At 44.8% G+C, this 19,957-nt stretch overlaps 1 protein-coding gene across 13 annotated transcripts in view; it reads right to left on the reverse strand.

The window, feature by feature from the left end:
• SRCIN1 (SRC kinase signaling inhibitor 1) overlaps positions 1–19,957 on the reverse strand; it is a 331,708-nt gene that overhangs the window by 87,258 nt on the left and 224,493 nt on the right. Inside the window, exon 1 of one of the 13 annotated variants that reach the window (XM_079949236.1) lies at positions 4,058–4,257. The exons of 10 other annotated variants lie outside the window; for them this stretch is intronic. The gene's annotated coding sequence lies outside the window, so the exon portion shown is untranslated. Of the gene's footprint in view, positions 1–2,448; positions 2,815–4,057; positions 4,258–19,957 lie in introns of those variants that run through there. 2 more of the 13 variants (XM_079949234.1, XM_079949235.1) reach the window with 2 other exon arrangements.

Genomic DNA, 19,957 nt, shown 5'->3' on the forward strand with positions numbered 1-19,957 from the left:
GAAGCAGAAGCAGCAGCAGCTTCTCAGGAGGACCCAGAAAGGGAGGAGGAAGACACCCTGACACAATTAAGCAATTCTCAAATCCCATGCAACAATCCCTTTATTGTGCCTGCTGAGAAACAACTTCATTATATCTGCCTGGTTAGATAAGGCAGTTTTTCTGATGCCGCCTCCCCATGTGCCTGTCTCCCCTTTCCCTACCCCCACATTGCTGCACCACTGTGTCAGCTGATATTACGCTTGCCAACTCTGCCGTCTCGAATATTTTGTTGCTGGAGGCTTCAAAATTGGCTTGGGAACAGAAGTGGAAGGGAGGTGTGAGGCAGATGAAGGGACGAGGACTCCAAATTATTTTGTACTGCACAGAAGCTCTGCCCAACCTAAGTCCCTCTTTAGTACCGGTATATACACACACCCTTTCCCCTGCTTGAACCCATAAATCCAACTCTTGCACGCATTCCACCCCCAAGAGGTCCTGTCCTCAAGCCAAGCCATCCTGTCTAGATTTCTTGTCTCTATGTTTCACACTCCAATGTTTAGAGGTGGCGTTTCAGGCACAGACATTCTCAGCCATGCCTGGGGAACGCTTTCTGGTTTTCCATGGGGAGCGGCAGGGACACAGAACCATTTCAAGGGGGGGGGGGGTCTTAGGGTTGCCACCTTTTATCTAGCAGGGCTCCTGTACCTTTAGCAGCGGCGTTACATACAGAAGTTTAGTGGTCAAAGCTTTTCCTGGCCTGGAGATATCAGTGGCAGGAGAATCATTCAGTTGCTAAATGTCTGTCTGCCGTGTAGCGACGCAGCCACACCACGGAGTGGAAAAGTGGTGATGAAGTTCAATTTTAGCTCAAACTGAGTTCTGCTCATAGTCTTTTCTTTTTTTCTTTATTTAAAGCACTGCCCAATTTCTGCCTCCCAGTCCTCTGGGCTTTTCCAGATGACCTACTCGTTGAGCTTTAGTCCAGATTTCTTCCCATAAAGTTTGCATGGCAGTTATATAACAATGCCTGCTCTTCATTGAGCATTAATTCAGATTTGTCTGCACAGAGGTTATACAACAGTGCATCAAGCAACTGGTACCGCACGCTTTCCTGTATATTTTCATGTCACTTTCCTTACTTTTTTAAAAAGTACATTTTGAAGGAGGAGTGGTTTCGCTGTGCAACAAAGGCAAATCCACTTTGACTGTGTTACCGAAATTTGTCATTATATGACTGAATCCCACCTGCAACGCAGCCAGTCTGGAAGCAGCCATGACCACTTGCTAAAAGCCAGAGATACCACACAGTCAATGAAATCAAGCAGCCGTCAAATCAACTGATGCTTTTGGATTGCACTCAGTAGTGATCTAAGAATTCCACCCGTTGTCATAAATGCACATTCAAATCAGTCCACATCCCTAGAGGTATGTAAACTGATGCAGCAGCTGCTGACAAATCAAGGGAACTTGCAGGGAGAGAGAGAGAAAAAAATGGTTTGATGCCTTTTTTTCTGGTAGAGGTAGCTATTCCAAGCCAAGTGTTAATTTGCTCTTGTCTCCTGATCTGCAGAACAGCCACAGGCTCTAGCTTGGAAGAAATACTGTCCCCCTGGAAGGAAAGATCACGCTTCCCTGAGCAAAAGTCCAGAGTTATTGAATGGCTTCAAGCACTTTACCACCAAAATCACCCACCCAATCAACCCCTTCCCCTCATCTCTGCCCAGTTTCCCCTCTCATTTTCAAACCCCCCACCTCCACAAACATAAAACTGAAGTTCTATAGTCATGGAAACATGCCAAAGACACGTCTTCCACTATTTGTTTAACATATCCCTATCCAATTTTCCTTTACTGCTATAGTGCTTTCAAGCCACTCAAACACACAGCTCTCCTCTACTGTATATAGAAAAATATCAAGCACCTCCTCAGCAAAGCCAAAACATGAGTCAAACAATCAACCCACACCCCAAAAAATACCCCATGCCCCCCAATTGCAAACAAACTAACTAACTAACTAACCAACAAGTGACAACTTTGGAAATGCCAAAGCAATACATCTGGACCAACCAATAAATAAAACACTGGATACAAACTATACGGCTCAGATTCGTGTTCTTCCCTGCATCCCTGCCCCAAACTGCAGAACTCAAAATTTTGTGTTCACAGCTCTGAACATTGAGCCACCCAAATAAAGACAAAGAAATTGTCTTTCCACTTGCGCTGAATCTGGTTTTGCCACGAACTCTGGTTTCGCCATCCCATCCCAATCACTATAATACACAATCCGAAAGTAAAACGAAAACTGAAATGTTATGTTGGATATCTGCAAATCTTTTAAGCGTCTCAAGCAAAGGCATGTTAGTAGCGGTAACCACAGCCCCAATGAATCACCACTGAAAGCTCAAGAGCCAACCCAAGAACCCCCAAAACAAAACAAGACATCAGAAACAAAGCCCCCATCTCACCCACCCCATGACAGCAACACTTCTCTGACCCTGCATCTGAAGGGTGCACAGCTTCTTTTCTCCTGTCCCAAAGGGCGACTTTCACAAGCTTGACATCTCTCAGCAGACACAGTTCTTCAGCAAAGCCACCACCAAGTGACACCCGGTCGCTGAACAATGTCCGGCAGCTGCCGTGGGATCCCTGGTCATCCCTCCTTCACAGCCAGTTCCGTCACATTTTGCTAAGATAACAGCCTGGAATGCGTTCAAGGCAGCCGGAGGGCTGGCAGAGAAACCATCTCCTGTGTGGTTGGAGAGCATCCCTTTGAAGAAGATGCCAAGAAGTCAATCTGTGCAGTTCCCACCGGATGCCTACCAGGGAATTTTGCTGGTGGGATAATTCCATGTATCGCCCCCGGGGCCACAAAGTTCTGTGGGCAGAGATGAGGGAAGGCATACAGGCTTTGAGGGAAGCTAGTGGCAGAGCCAGACATAGCTAGATTGAGCGGTCATTTGGCAAATGAATTAAAACCTGCTGGAACACTGATCTGGATTAATCCAGCATAATCCTCCTTTAAAGGCAGCCTCTAAATGGCAGCACCCCCACCCTATTGGGCAAAGTTTGCTCCCAACTTTTCAGCTGCTAATGGGGAGGGTATAAGGGGCTGCAAGGGGCCATGGCTGTGGGAGTTTTCCAGAGAGCCAGAAGAATCTTCTGATGCATAAGGAAACTTTTCTGATTTGGTCTGATCAATAAATAAAACTTGAGGTATCCTTACAAGTACAGAGGGTGTAGTCATACACAGCTAGGGATGGGGAGTGGGGCGGATTGTAGAAATTCAATCCAGCTTGCATTTAAGGGCGAATATACCTAATCCACAGGGCAGCGCTGTGGGTTAAACTACAGAGCCTAGGGCTTGCCGATCAGAAACCGCTTGCCGCGATTTGAATCTCCGCAACAGTGTGAGCTCCCGTTGCTTGGTCCCTGCTCTTGCCAATCTAGCAGCTCGAAAGCACATCAAAGTACAAGTAGATAAATAGGTACTGCTCTGGCGGGGAGGTAAACGGCGTTTCTGTGCGCTGCTCTGGTTCGCCAGTAGCAGCTTAGTCATGCTGGCCACATGACCCAGAAGCTGTATGCCAGCTCCCTTGGCCAATAAAGCGAGATGAGCACCACAACTCCAGAGTCATCCGCGACTGGACCTCAGTCAGGGGTCCCTTTACCTTTACCTTTATACCTAATCCACAATTTGTGAAACAATATGTGAACAGAAGCACAGCCATGCCTCAACATTCACACATCTTTGGATTTCGCAACACGGTTCTCCAGCCAAGTAATGAGTGCAAATATATATATATAGAGAGAGAGAGAGAGAGTGAGTGGTACCTCGGGTTACATAGGCTTCAGGTTACATACACTTCAGGTTACAGACTCCGCTAACCCAGAAATAGTACCTCGGGTTAAGAACTTTGCTTCAGGATGAGAACAGAAATCGGGATCCGGCGGCACGGCGGCAGCAGAAGGCCCCATTAGCTAAAGTGGTGCTTCAGGTTAAGAACAGTTTCAGATTAAGAACGGACCTCCAGAACGAATTAAGTACTTAACCTGAGATACCACTGTATGTATGAATCACACATTCATAGTCCCAAAAGCAACACCAGTACAAATGGTCAAATAGCGGTCCAGGTCCAATACAACATGCAGGGTCTGAAGTCAAACCGTAAGGTCAGGTTCCCTCCTCTGCAGAAGATCCAGGGTTGGAACACCTTGGTTCAGTCCTGAAGTCACAGTCCAGTGGTGTTCCCAAAGCAGCCAGGCCATGGCCCATCAACAGAGAAATTAATAATAATAATAATAATAATAATAATAATAATTTATTTATACCCCGCCCATCTGGGCGGCTTCCAACAAAATATTAAAATACAGTAATGCAGCAAACATTAAAAGGTTCCCTAAACTGGGCTGCCTTCAGATGTTCAGAAAGTTGAGCAGACATAGAGTCTCTGCCTTGCTTCCCCCTTATCCTTGATTGATGCACCTGAGCTTGCTTCAGCTGAGCAGCTGTGCCTCTCCACATGACAAAGCATGTGATCCTGCCCTGCCCTGAGCCTAAACCAACCGAGTGACCACAACTTCCTCCCAGAGCTAACGGGTCCCATGTTCTCCACCTGATCTACTAGTGAGCTGGGCTGGGTTCCCTTGCCTGCCTTAATCTCCTGGAGTGCACTGACAGCTCAGAGCCCACAGTATCCATGGAGACAGGGGCACCTCTGGTTCTGGTGAGACTGTCTCCTGCCCCTGGATCCTGTGAACTGTTTACTACCTCCTCAACATCCTCTGATGTGCCTTGAGTACCTCCTAAGTACCCTAATCCTCCCTTCCCCATATTCAGCTTGTCCCAGTGTGCACCAATCACAGCCACACCCCTCGCTGGGATCCTCCTCCCCTTCCTCAGTGTCCTTATGGAAATATATGAGTGAAAGAAACCCAAATGGGGATCTTTCCAACAGAAGGGCAACGTCCTAACAACAGACCATCAGAATGTGTTTGATATATCATAACTGGGAAGGTACATCAAAACTTCGTATACAATCACTAATCCAGGTCTAGGCAAAAGCAGAAGATAATATCCATTATTACACACACAGCCCTGTTCTAAATGATGGCAAGGCAAAAGGAAATAGTTGCAAGCCTCCAGGATAACACAAAGAGATTCTTGGGGGGGGGGCGGGGAATCAAACCCAGTAGTTTCAGACACAACAATGTTTACTAATCCACGCTTAATGCCTGAAGCACATATTGAGGAAACAGTTCAGTGCAATATCCTTCCCAGAGCCGATGGGAGGCTGTTCCATCGACCCGTTTCAAACTGGATTCATACTCAGAGATTATGCTTCATATACAGGAGGCTGAACATCCAGCCATGTGGCCCCAAGTGAAATCCCTTGTTGGTTCAGATTAGCACAACTCAGGGCTGACTGCTGTAGTTCTTTAATTCCAGATTCCCCTTGAGCATTTGCGAAAAAATATGGCTCCCTCCATCCCTCCCTGTCTTGGAAGGAAGATGTGCCATTAGGGCTGCAAAAAGGGATGCTGATTCGTGGTCACCAAAGGTTTTAAACTTTAACCCGCACCCCAAATCATAGTTCCATGTAGAATTGATGTTTTCATACCGACACCTTAACTGCGCAGTCTCGTGCTATTTTACAACACAGCTCCATCCATCAGAAGCCAGACTGGACAGCCCCAGAAGCCTAACAGATTTCATCATGTTAGAGAGGGTGTGTGGGAAGAGGCATCACGATCTACACAGTGTGAAATCTATAAAAGCAGAAAATCCTTTCCCTGGTGAATCATTGGGCAACTGCTTTCTTTGAAGGCATCTGATGTGGCAAATGCAAAGAAAAGCACAGTGTTAAAAAGAAGCAGCAGAAGAGAAAAAAGAAAAGAAAAGAAAAGAAAAGAAAAGAAAAGAAAAGAAAAGAAGTTTAGCAGCTGGAAAGCAGTTGGAAAATGCCAAAAGCCTTCTGATCATTCCACACTTCTCCAAGTGGAATGGGTTGCCCCAGTAATCCAGAATGTACCTTCAGCTTCTAGGCTGTCGTGAGGTTTCCATGATAGATGAAGTATGCATCTGCACAGCTTTCTGAAGCATAACTGCCAGCTCTAAGGAAATTCTGTTATGTATCCGCCAATTCCCCCAATAGTGGGAAGTCTGAGGTGGAGGAAAGCTACAGGATTTAGTGTCCTGTGGGAGGGGGATGTAGTTATGATGCCTTTTATTTACATGTTGCGTATGAAGGAGCACACCACCAGAGAACGCGAGTCCACAAAGGAGAATTGGTTCTCCAGAGCAAACAGTGCACCTCTGGGGACACACACACACACACACACACACACACACACACACACACACCTGACTCCTTCTTACAAGCCATGTAACAAACAGTCCTATCTTCCTTGCCAGCTACATCCCAACTCTGTTCCAGACATACAGATATATGCACACACAAGCAACACAATGATCCCCAAACTCACATCAAGCTATTAGGCATGCAGGAAGAAAACCTGTAGCAAACACATAAGAATATATCAGGCCTACTTGATCACACCAATGGCCCACCTAGGTCCCTTCCACGTATTGATCATTCCTCCTGATTTGTCTGCGGGGAACTTAAGACAACCTTGCCTTAAGCAATGGTTGACCCACACTTTTCACTGTGCATTTATTTCCCTGACACTCTCCTTGCCACAAGAAGTCTGTTTTTGGGGGGAGAAGCAGGTTCGTTGCGCAAGAGCACAAATGCTCCGAAGCATTTAAGATGCTGGAAAAGCTGGTCTCTTTTTGCAAATGCATCACAGGCTGTGTACACATCTGAAGAAGTGCGCATGCACACAAAAGCTTATACCCAGAACAAACTTGGTTGGTCTCTAAGGTGCTACTGGACATTTTTTTGACATTTTTTATTTAGGTGTACACACCGCCAGCTTAAAATGCAGATAGGTTGCTCGTTTTCTCAATTTGGGCCGAAGCTGGTTGGGGTGGGGTGGGGGATGTACCAAAACAGTATTTCACAAGAAATGACAGGCTAGATACAGCATAGGTATGGATTATGGCTAATGGATTATGTTCCTAAACTGAGGGTGGAATCACAATGCACGCAGAGCAAGCAGGGTTGTACATGCAACTACAGCCACAAGTGAGTTCCTGCACACAGCCTATCCTCATCCTGACAGTGAGGTGTCACCTGGAATGCTCTGGTCTGGGATTTGCCCTGTTGCCTTGGAAACCCCATCGCCAGGCAGCAAGCGCAGAGCGCCAGATGTGCGGTCCCTTCGCCGAGCTCCCTTGCGCTATTCAAATGGTGACATCAGGACACACCTGGAAATGAGCCACTCACTCACTCTCTGCTTGCTGCAGGTGACACTCTCCTGCAGCTGCCAGGCCTGCGCGGCTGCTTTGTGCCAAAGGCACAGCTTGCTCTGTGGCAGCCGACTCCGCCTCTAGAGGTGATGTGCTCCTTTCCTCTTCCAGAGCTGCGGAAAGCTGTGCCACTGGCTCACATTTCCTCTTACCCCGCATTAGTCACAACAAGCTGTCAGATTCCAGCAGGTGGGCACAATTAGTCTGCCTCTAGCCCTTCCTTCTCTACCTATATTAAAGATATAAACATGCTCAGGACCACAGTGGGGTGGGGTGGGGGTTCACACCTTGCTTCAGGTGTGTGAATGTGTCTAGCCCTGGTGCAGAAAAGATCTGAAAGTTCTGCTCTGCATGCTCTCATCAGAAGGTAAAGGTTCTGGTGCATCCAATGGCGGAGCCGTATTTAATTAATTTTATTTATAATTTTTCATAATCACATACACAAAGCAAAACATTTTTAAAAAATCAACTTCCCTTCCTCCTGCTTCAATGGTTCCTGCCGATTACCCCTCGCTGCTGCGTATTCTAATTACTCTGTGTTTTTCTTTTCTCATTTTATCTCAACGCAATTTTTACTGCTGAATTTAATCCTGCTAACTTTTTTTTAAAAAAATATTTTTTATTAATTTTATTTTCTCAAAACAAATATCCAATATCATTGTTAAACATACATTTTCCAATTTCCCCCCCTCCCTGTTGACTTCCCTCAACTACCATTTCTGATAAATTCTGCTGTTTATATACAATATTATGTTATCACATTATTATGCTTCTTGTTCTCTGTAAATAAAATTGTAAATGTTTATTTAAATCCTGCCAGCTGGACCATTTCTTTGTGTTGTTTCTGCAAATATATTGTAAAGAGTTCCCATTCTTTATCAAAGTCATTATTGTCCTTTTCACGTAGTTTGTCCGTTAACTTTGCTAGCTCTGCATAGTTCATCAACTTTTCTTGCCATTGTGCTTTTGATCGTACTTCTCCGTTCTTCCAATTTTGAGCTATTAAGATTCTTGCCGCTGTTGTAGCATACATGAATAATGTCTTTTTCTTTCGACAACTCTTGTCCTAAAGTACCTAACAAAAACGCTTCTGGTTTTTTAACAACAACAACAAAAAAATCTAAACACTTTTTTTAGTTCATTGTATATCATTTCCCAAAATTTTTTAATAATCTTACAATCCCACCACAGTAATCCTGCTAGCATTTTAACCTGTTGACAATGATTCTTCCAATATTCTACAAACATTTTCCAATCTTCCTTAAATAGCCTTTCCTCTGGATCTCTTATTCTGTTGGTTAGGCTCGCCAATTCGGCATATTGCATCATTTTCATCTGCCACTGCTCCCCCCTCCATTTCTGGCCATATTCCATTCAGGCTGCCCCTTAGTTGCATAGAAAAACAGACTCCAGTTACGTAGTTTTAAGCTCAGGACTTAAATGAACTTGGGGGGGGGGGCTTTTTAGACAGTGATATGCATTGCTTCGCTTACTTCCAAATGTGGTTAGCTGGCCATGCTGCATTTGGGATCCCTCCTGCTCTTTCTGCTGAGCAGGACTCTGGACCTCTGCCTCAAAGCCCTGCCCTGGCAGCTGAAGTTGGATGCATCTCCTCTCCCCTTTCTAAATAAGCTTATTGAAAGAAGCAGCGTGGACAAAAGTGAAAGATGTAATCCTTTCAAAACAAAAACATGTTTCTAGTTCTTAAGATACAGGGAAGTGATTTTCAAATGTTGTTCTAGGGAAGACTGGGGGGCCCTTAGAAGCCTAGCAAAGCTTTCTCAGTAAGAAAGATCACTGATGGTGGAAATATCGCCAGGAAAGATTGCTGAATCACTACCCACAAGGAGTGCTTGAAGAATTCAGTTCCCGTGGGAAATGAATTCCAGTGGGAACTGGCTCAATCCACATCTCCTGGACTTAAGTGAGGATCAGAACATAATTATCCTTCAAATTTCACACTTCTCCCCAGTCTCCAGTGCAGTTCTTGGCTCAAACTATCACACCAATATGTGATAACAATGCATATGTTAGGATACATTTAGAAATGCATACATTTGATGCATATAAATGATGTATTTAAATGTGAATTTTGTGCAGATTTTTCAAATCCAAAGGCAGATTAATAAGGCAGGGTGGACTTATGAATGAACACATGCAAAACTGGGTGTTAGTGTCAGGATTAGCTAACATGGTGCCATGGGGCTGATGGGAGATGTAGTCCACAATATTTGATCTTATTTAGTTAGTTAAAGCATTTATGTATTGCTTAGTTCTTTAATATATATAAAAAAATCTCTGCAGTCTAAAAAACAACCAATGCATCATGAAAGCATTAAAACAGAAACACAACCTCAAGCCAGCAAAACAGAAAAAAAACCATACCCTCTAACATTCCACAGAGGAAAATTGGGACGTGCATCTTTCAGGTCTGCGCTCTAGCAAGAACCAAAACAGAATATCTCAGGGTTCAATCAGAAACCGGGGTGGCTTCTGTAATTCCGGGATGTCCCGCTCAAATCGGGACAGTTGAAGAGTACGGAAAAAACGCAAACACATGAAAGCATATAAAACAAACTCAGAAGGTTCAAAGATTTAAAACAGGTTCTAGTCTTATGGGTCAGGGAAAGCCTGCGTGAAAAGCTAAGTCTCTACAAGACATCTGAAGCAACTTATGGCTGCTGCTTCACATATGACATCTGGAGGGCATCCTATTGGTCTGTGCTATATGTTCCGAATGCTGACCAGATGGATTACATACCCGCTGAAGTTTCAGAACCATCTTCAGTCCCACGCAGAGCAGAATGCAATAACAGCCTCGTCTAGATGTAAGCAAGGAACGTGGGTGTAAACTGAGGCAAGCTCTGCTTTCTCTAGACAGGGTCACAGCTGGTGAACCAGCCTAAGCTGGTAAAAAGCATTCCCAGCCACCAATGGCATCTGCTCCTTCTCCATAGACATGTGCTGAACCTGGGAAAATCCCAAAGCCGCAGCCTTGAGGGGGAATGCAGCCCCATCCAAAACTGGTTGCAAACCTCCATCCAGATCAGTCGACTTCCTAACCCAGAGTACCTACATCTTTTCTAGATCAAGCTGCCATTTGTTTGCCCTGGTCTGTTCCAAAACCGCCTCCAGACACCTGCTCAGGGTTTCCAGTGCCTCGCTAGGATTAGTAAATGGGAAAGAGAGGAAGAGCTGTGTGTCATGCACATGCTAAGATGGCAATCTGCCTCAAGCCTGAAGATCATATCTCCCAGCAGTTCCAAGAGAGCCAGTGTGGTGAAGTGGTTAAGAGCGGTAGTCACTTAATCTGGGGAACCGGGTTCCCGTCTCTGCTCCTCCACATGCAGCTGCTGGGTGACCTTGGGCCAGTCACACTTCTTTGAAGTCTCTCAGCCCCACTCACCTTACAGAGTGTTTGTTGTGGGGGAGGAAGGGAAAGGAGAATGTTAGGCGCTTTGAGACTCCTTAAAGGGAGTGAAAGGCAGGATATCAAATCCAAACTCTTCTTCTTCTTCTTCAAAAACCACAAGGGACAAAACGGAACCCTGATGTACCCCATTCCACAATAAATGGCTAATGTAGAAGAGCCCACCTCCTTTGCAGATAACTATGGGAAATATGAACATTGTCATCTTTTTTTTCAGACTACATCCAAACGTTTATGTTTCCTACCATAGGACACGTGTTTGGTAGGAGTGTGAAGGGGGGGTGAATGCAAAGGGAATGTTGGCATAAGGGTACAATGTCACTACTTTCAGGTATTTCAGCTATTTTCACATTCAGGATGCACAATTGAAGTTGACTCCCTTCTGCATCAAACCCATTTCCCCACCCAAACTGGATTTATTTATTGTTTGTGATAAGGACAGGGAGGCATGGGGTAACACCTCCTTGGTGCAACGTTGTAGAAATCAAAGCAAAACAAATCAGAATGAATGCTCAATAAATAGCTGAGGTCAACTAACCTCCACGCAGACTTTGTGCAAACAAATCAGGACGGAAGCTCAATAATAGCAGGTCACTTGGAAATGACCTAAGTCTGGAACTGGGAGCAGAGGCAGGGACGGCCAGCGTGGGGCTGATTGCCTGACAAAGGCAGAGGCTGGAAATGCCGCAAGAGACACACTGCTGGATGCGGCTTAGGAGCTCAAGGGAGATCAATCTGATTCCAAACGAGAACCTAATGTGCAGCCATCATATCGGCTTCATCTTGGTGACTAAGTGTGTGATGATGGGAAAGCCAATGCATTTACAAGTGGACGTTCTAAACATTCCAGGTTATAATTCCAGCGTGCACACACCCCGACAGATCTGAAGATCAGTATTTACATTTTATAGGCCCCATAGTCATAGATCTAGGCACACGAGAATGATGTTGCATGACTATCTCCTCCTGCACTACATTCAGCTGATAATGTGCTCTGCAAAATAAGTAAATAAAAATGAAATCTGAATATCTAATTTGTGGTTTTGCTAACAAAAACAGCTGCAATGTGAAAGTTTGATTTGCATATACTTAAGGCATATTATACCTGCATGTTGGTGAGTAAAGATTTGGGTAAGCAGCTAAATCAAACAATAATTTGCTTTGATTTTACAGTGGTACCTTGGGTTACATACGCTTCAGGTTACATAAGCTTCAGGTTACAGACTCCGCTAACCCAGAAATAGTACCTTGGGTTAAGAACTTTGCTTCAGGATGAGAACAGAAATCATGCTCCGGCGGCGCGGCAGCAGCAGGAGGCCCATTAGCTAAAGTGGTGCTTCAGGTTAAGAACAGTTCCAGGTTAAGAACGGACCTCCGGAATGAATTAAGTACTTAACCCGAGGTACCACTGTATTAGTAGTAGCAATAGGCCCATTTTTGTAGGCCCTTGGGAGTTTTGTAGACACTGAGCCTACGGTATCTAATGGTTAAGCCATGAACACTGCCTGCTTCAAATTTTGGAGCAGGGGATGTTGGACTCCCATTGGTTTCGAGGACTATAAATCCTTTCTGGGTGTCAATAGGAGGATGCTCTACCATGAGTCAAGGTGAAGTGGCTGCTTCAGGTAGCAGATTTTTACTGCTCTGATAGATAGAAGAATGGGAGGCAGAAACATCCATACACTGAGAATGACCTTCCCCTGTTCCTTCTTGTTTCAATGGTGCTCATCCAGGGGGAAATCTCCCAATGAATCCAAGCGCCATGTGAATTGGTGTGAGGGGGAACTGCCATTCCCGTCTCTGGCACTAGAGCTGACTTGAGCAAAGACCCTGAGTTGGACCTTCCAGACTACCTCCATAGATCAGCTGATACAATCCCAGACCATTAGAATTTCAGATGTCTCGAGTAAATAGGCCAATCCACACGCTGCAAAGGAAGGCAAATGTTTAATCCTGCCTACTACTGCTACAAGCAGTCATGCTTAGAGAAGCAGATGGATGCTAGTTTTAATTCAGGAAGACTTCTACCCTTGACAGGCTCTGGTATATGGTATGATTCTGGTCCAGCAGAAATAAAATCGCTGCCTCGTCCTATCCTTGACCTCTAACTCCTGGCCTCATTCCATTTCTCACTCATCTTAGGCCTCCCTGATGAATTTCAGTATTCTTTTAAACCCGCGTGTCGCTTAGGGTAACAATTAATCCGCCGTATGCTTACAACGCTCACCATTTTGTCAGGATTATCCCGATTAACCTAGAATTAATCCCGATCTCAGCATTAACAAGATTACTGTTAAAATCGGATTAGTGGGAAAGATGTACCCCCTTGGCTAATGTGTGTGGGGTGAAAAGCAGGGTGGGCGGTTTTAAGAGAAGGGTGTGTTTCTGGATGCAACCCACCCACGGAATGCAAGAGAAGGCGATGAGCAAAAGGCCTCCTTAAGTTTTCCACCCAGAGCAAGGGCCTCAGCTATTTCTGCTGATTAAATCAGCTGCCATGTGCTAGGAGCTGCACAGACGTATTTTGATTCAGGTTTTATTTCTTATCTATTGCCAGCATTTCCCCACCGCCTTTCAGATCCAAAGCTCTCTTACCAAAGGCGGCCTGTGCACAATGTGAAAATGTGAAAATACAGGTAACACCAACTCTTCAAGGATGAAAAAAACAAAACAAAACTAAATCAACAGTCTAAAAAGGCTTGATCAGTCCAGCATTGCAAGCCCAGTACAACAATGTAAAACTGAGAGACGTTGAACTCTAGTCCCCATCATCCCCAGCATGGCCATTGGTCAGGAATGATGGGAGTTGGAGTCTAGCAAAAACACCTGGAGTGCACCATTTTAAGCATGCCAAACAATAAACGATCCAACACAGCACCTTTCGCTAGGGATGGGATAAATTCGATTCCGTTTGCATTTCAAGGCAGTGCAGTTCTAATTAATTCGCACCAGGGTGGATTTGACATATCAAATCTATTTAAATCATGATTTAAATCACTAGGCAGTAAGACTAGAATTAAATCACTAGTCAGTAAGACTTGATTTAAATCTCTCTCTCTCTCTCTTTTTTTTTTTACAGAAAGACTCAGTCTTGCTGGTAATATTTACAACCAGATGAAGGTTTCATTTTTGGAATAATAAATTTTCAGAGTAGTTCTTACAGTTATATCAAAAATTACTGATTTGATTATACTATTAGAAGTACAAAGATAGGTAATTATGAAATTATTGTTTATATTTGGACAACTTTTCTGCTGAAGGAGAAAAATAAGCATTTCCTTAAAAACAATTTAAACAATTTATTTAACTAAAACAATAACATTATAGCATATGTATCCATGTTTGTAAACTGATGTGGTTAAGTGATTTAAATTTTAAAAAAAAACTTAGACTGAGTTTTAGCACACATGAAAAACTTAAAACAAATCCTTATTTCCTGATGAATACCCTTTGGACTATAATGTAACTTAAATAGAAAACTATCTTTAGGAAGATTTTTTCCTCCAAAAGCATTTTATTTTAAAAATCAGATTTAAATTAAAGAAATCCATTTTTTAAAAAAATTCATTGATATTTATCCACTGAGAAAAGTAAAAAAACCTGCTCCTTTTCACTTATGGGGTACCCAAGAGCCCATATAGAGTCCTTTTGTAGGTTCTCTATCGGTAGGAGAAAATAACAGAGACCAACCAGAGAATATTGAGAAGCAAAGCAGCTAGTAAGCCTGATCTTTATTAACTGTTGCAACAGGGTGCTCCCCCACACGCAGGAGAGAGGAGGGGGATCCCAAGCCATGTGTGCAAGCCCTTAAACAGTGGTACCTCTGGTTGAGAATGGGATCCGTTCTGGAGGCTTGTTCACAACATGAAAAGCCCGCAACCTGAAGCGCCATATCTGTGCAGATGCACGGCGCAATTTGGCCCTTGAGCGTATGCGCAAAGCGTGATTTAGCACTTCTGTGCATGCACGAGTGGCAAAACTCAGAAGTAACCCTTTCCGGTACTTCCGGGTCGCCGTGGGACGCAACCTGAAAAAACGTAACATGAAGCAAACGTAACATGAGGTATGACTGCATTGACATTTTAAATTGCCTGCCCTGGAGTCCAAGACCACCCCAAAAAACATCATACATACATCACAGAAAGGGGTGTAACCCAAGACCACCCCCCAGATACATCATACTTACATCACAGAAAAGGCGGTCTACAACAGAAATCTGAGTACGTTGTTTATCTCCTGTCTGGCAAGTTACCTGATTGCATCTGGGTTTTGGCCACTCTTTTGTTATTATAACTACTTAATTCCTGAATCTAGGTCACAGGTCACAGGCTCACACCCTGTTCATATCTTGAATGTGCCCTTAAGACAGGATTTGTGAGGAAAGAGACAATGGGGAGGTTTCACACTTTGACCTTGCAGAGAAATATTTGAGGTCAATTTGTCCAGGACCTTTTCTGTGGGGGTTTCAGACATTTGGTTTATCTATACAGTTATGAACACACACACACACACACACACACACACACACACACAATTCTTATAACACCACCTTGATTCACACTTTCCAAAGCAAGGTGTAAAGACATCTTTTGAAATTTGCACTTTTCCAAATTTTGAAATGCAGTTCTCCAGTCAAGAATTGTGTACAAAAACGCATATGCTTCAATATGGATGATTGTCAGGGCAGCCGAGGGAAGTCAAAAAAGGATTAATTTGTTAAAATTGGATATCATTGTACATTTGTGTTGAAAATTAATAAAAAATTATTATAAAAAACAAAACAAAAAATGCATATGCTAGGGTTAAATGTGTAGCTCAGCACAGTTAAGAATCTTCCCTACGACCAGGAACCTTGTGCAATCTGGCCTCCTGATGGACGGAGATTACAGACTCCTTCTGGAGGTTAGGACTTTTCCTTTATTGGAGGTTTTAAAGCAGCTGTTGGATGGCCATCTGTCATGCATGCTTTAGCTGAGATCCTTGTGATGCAAGGGGGTTGGACTTGATGACCCTCGGGGGTCACTTCCAATTCCACGATTCTATGGTTTTATGAAAAGAAGACGACATCCCCCTGCACAACTTTGGGCTGAATGCATTGATATCAGGAGAGGAAGTGGGGAAAGTTGGCATGTGTGTGGATCAGGACCAGATTTAGGTTTGATGAGGCCCTGAGCTACAGAAGGTAATGGGGCCCTTTATATGTCCAGCTGTCCTTTGTCAACAACAAATTGTCACTGTTTTTTTGTGTTGAATTTATGCTATATGGTAATTTATGGACCTAATGGGTACCTAAAGCCATTTGCACATGTTGACACACAACCAGCCCATGCAGAATGTAGGCACCCTATATATAGAAATGAGCAAACCAGTGATATTTTAGGGAGCAGGCTAGCAGGCGGGGCCCATTACTTACATCATAGGAGCCTACACAACACAAAACACTGTTGCTGTATGTAGGTTTTATTTTATTTGTTTTTTATCTTATATTTTGGAAATGTACATCCAGGTGTGGTTTTTTCTTTGATTTTTTGTGGGGAGAGAGTTGAGCCCTAAGCTATAGCTTGTTTAGCTTATATGTAAATCCGGCACTGGTGGGGTTGTTATAGAGGCAGGATCTGTGTGCCCACACCCCTTACCCACTTTTGGGACCTGTCCCTCACACATCCTTTTGAAGGCCTGAAGCAGCCTTTACCTGTGGGAAACACTCAACTGCCCCAAAACACATGCCTTTACACATTGAAGGGTAACGAATAAAGGCTTCGCTTTGCTCAGGATGCTGAGTGAATAAAGATGGATGTTTCCCTCTCTCACAATACTAAGAGTCAGGGTCACCCAGTTTAAAAAAAAAAGGACAAAAGATTCAGGGCTAACAAAAGGAAGTGCTCCTCCGCACACTGCGTTACTGATGATTTGTTGCCATAAGAGGTAGTGGAAGCCTCTGGTAGCTTAGATGACTTCAAAAATAAAGAAAGACCTGTTCACGGAGAAGTGGGTCTACTAATGGCTTTGAAGCAAGGCAGCTAAATGACACCCTCCATGCTCAGAATCAGAATACGCCGAGCTGAAGAGAGAGACAGCCGTTGCTGAAGGTTGATGATGGGTTTTGTGTATTATTCACACATTTCCTTTGTCCCACTGTCACCTGTGCTAAACAGGCTTTCGGGTTTCTAACAGCAGAACAAAAGCATCCTGTTTACCGGAGGTGAGGGTCTCAGCTCAGTGACAAACATTTTTTGTCCCCAGCATCTGCCGATAAAAGCTGGGAAACCTTCCAGGTCTGAATCTCTGTCAGTGTAGGGCAGATTCCTGCACTCCTGCTGATCTCACTTTCAAACTACCTGCAACTCTTGGGTGGGGTGGCAGAAGGATGTGTCTCCCAGCTTGGAGTAACAGGTGCTGGAGGCAAGCAGCAAGGCATGGCTGTCTCTGTGAGGCTCTGCTTGTGAGCATCCCAGACCCACTATTGGAGGCAGAATGCTGGGCCAGGTAGACATTCAGCGCCTACTGGTTGTTATTATGCTCTCTCTACATATAAGGTACAGTACTAGGGACGCGGGTGGCGCTGTGGGTAAAACCTCAGCGCCTAGGGCTTGCCGATTGCATGGTCGGCGGTTCGAATCCCCGCGGCGGGGTGACCTCCTGTCTTTCGGTCCCAGCTCCTGCCCACCTAGCAGTTCAAAAGCACCCTTAAGTGCAAGTAGATAAATAGGTACCACTTTATAGCGGGAAGGTAAACGGCGTTTCCGTGTGCTGCGCTGGTGCAGGCTCGCCAGAGCAGCTTCGTCACACTGGCCACGTGACCCGGAAGTGTCCTCGGACAGCGCTCTTAAGCGAGATGGGCGCACAACCCTAGAGTCGGACACGACTGGCCCGTACGGGCAGGGGTACCTTTACCTTTACCTTTACCTTTACTAGGTGTACATTGCTATGGGGAGGACACACACACACGGACACGGACACACACACACACAGCCCTGCATAGTCTATCATGTGAAGAAGGCCTTCTGGCAGTTCCCTCACTGCGAAACATGAAGCTGCAGGGAATCAGGCCAGAGAGCCTTCTCGGCAGTGGCGCCCACCCTGCGAAACGCCCTCCCATCAGATGTCAAACAGATAAACAACAATTTGACTTTTTGTTTGGAGGTTCTAGCAGGGGAGCGCAGCTATCGTATACCCTTGACCGAAGAACGGTACACTCCTTCTATCTGGGATGGTCGTCCTCTTCCACCGAGCGCGCAGCTTCGGGAGGGAGGCACATGGAGCGGTGAGGGAGGAAGGGGACACCCGCCTAGCCAGCCAGATCAGCCAAATCAACCCTGGCGATCAATGGGGTGACAGATGTCGCAGCCAGATCGCCCTCACATCCAACAATTTGACTTTTTGAAGGAAGCTCTGTTCAGGGAATTTTTAAAAATAGTTGATGTTGTGTTATGTTTTTAATAATTTTGTTGGTTGCAGCCCAGAGTGGCTGGGGCAACCCAGTCAGTTAAGCGGCATATAAATAATAAAATTATTAGCATTGGTATTAGTATTATTACAAATATGTCTTTTGTACATCTTGCAAAACCCCTACCAGAGTGAGGACTCTGCATGGACCTATTTTATGTGTAGTCTTTACACGTGATGGTATCATTTCCATAAGCTATGCACAGACAAACACTTGTGGAGAAAGTGTCACATGTGAATCAGCCTTTAGAGGTTGAAGTCAGATGAGACAGGACTCTCCCACACTGGCCTTTTGCCCTGTGCTTTCTAGGCTTTAAAGCTCAGTGTCTGAGAATTTTATTTTTTGCCTCGCCACTTTCCCCAGGAAAACCCGCTCTTTAAGGTTGAATCAGAACAAATGGCAATTTGGGTTTACCCCAGATTGCCTTTTGCTCCGATTCGGTGGTAAAGAGCCAGGGTTTTCACGGGGAAGGGCAAAAAAAGACTGCTTGGGCACAGAGTTTTAAGGTGCAGGCCTGTGTTTAGAAACATGGCACTAAAGGAAATCTGAATGAGCCCACAAAGTCAGCACCCCAAACAAGACACACACACACCTCTGAAAGCTCCTGCTCACATTCTCAGGTGTACTGTAGCTGTTCAGAAGAGCAGAGAACAAACGCAGCCTGCACATGCTCAGATGCCCTGTTTCAATTGGCTGTTTTAAAGTTAAGTCAAGGCGTCAAAAAGTTCCGGTAATGAAGCTTGGCTTGAATTATGCCCTGGTTGCCAGGCTTAGCAAAACGCAACCTTTCATTCAACTACTCAGAGGGCAAATTCCGCAACAGCAGCAACCGCAGAAGCAACAGCAGCACAGAAGGCACAGATGTTTCTCAAAGCTGCTGGCAGGCCTGGCCTTCAGGGCGCTGGCTGCGTTTTGGCAGAGGATTACAGCACTAAGCCTGTCTGACATTTGCCTGACTTGGTAGAGCAAATATCTCTGACCTTGCAGCGCCGGTTAGGCAAACTCCCCAGCCTGCTGGAGGAACGCAAACAAAAGAGACCCACACAAGGTAAGAAGAAGCTGCTGTCTCCTCTGAGGCCTTGGCCTGCTAAGGCTTCAGAGCTGAAGCAGTTTGGTGCTTAAGGTGGAAAACCAAAAGGTATCTTCTTTCCTAGTACTCACTATGGAATGAAATCCATTGGGAACATCTCCTACGAAGCCCTAATTGAAATGAACAGCAGCCACATTTCAATAAAGAAGTGTTCCTCTGGGCATGGACAGAACGCATTCCCTGAATCAAGGAGTAACAAGGTCTGGCTTCACTCAGGTTTTAGGTTTGAGGTTCCACTAAATCAGAGGTGGGGAGCCTGTAACCTTCCAGATGTTGTTGGATTCCGGCTCTGATCAGCCATAGGCAGCATGATCCAGTGGTCAGGGATTATGGGAATTGTAGTCCACCAACACCTTGGGGGGGCATAGGTTCCCCATCCCTGCACTAGGGCTCAGCCTTCAACCCTGTTGTTAATATCAGGGCTAAGATGTGTAGTATAACAACAAAGAAGACAGTGCCTCTGAGGAACACACAGAGCACTTTTCACAAGCTACAGCTCACAAGTAAACTTTTTAAGATTCTGAAAATAAGTGTGAAAGCATAATGTGAGGTTTACAGACAGAGATCTCACTGATTTCCAAAGTGGCTGTTGGTAATTCAGAAACCAACTGAAATCTGTGTGAGTGTGTGTGCGTGCGCACA

This window comes from Podarcis cretensis (assembly GCF_951804945.1).
Source record: "Podarcis cretensis genome assembly, chromosome: 13".
NCBI classification, from domain to species: Eukaryota; Metazoa; Chordata; class Lepidosauria; order Squamata; family Lacertidae; genus Podarcis; species Podarcis cretensis.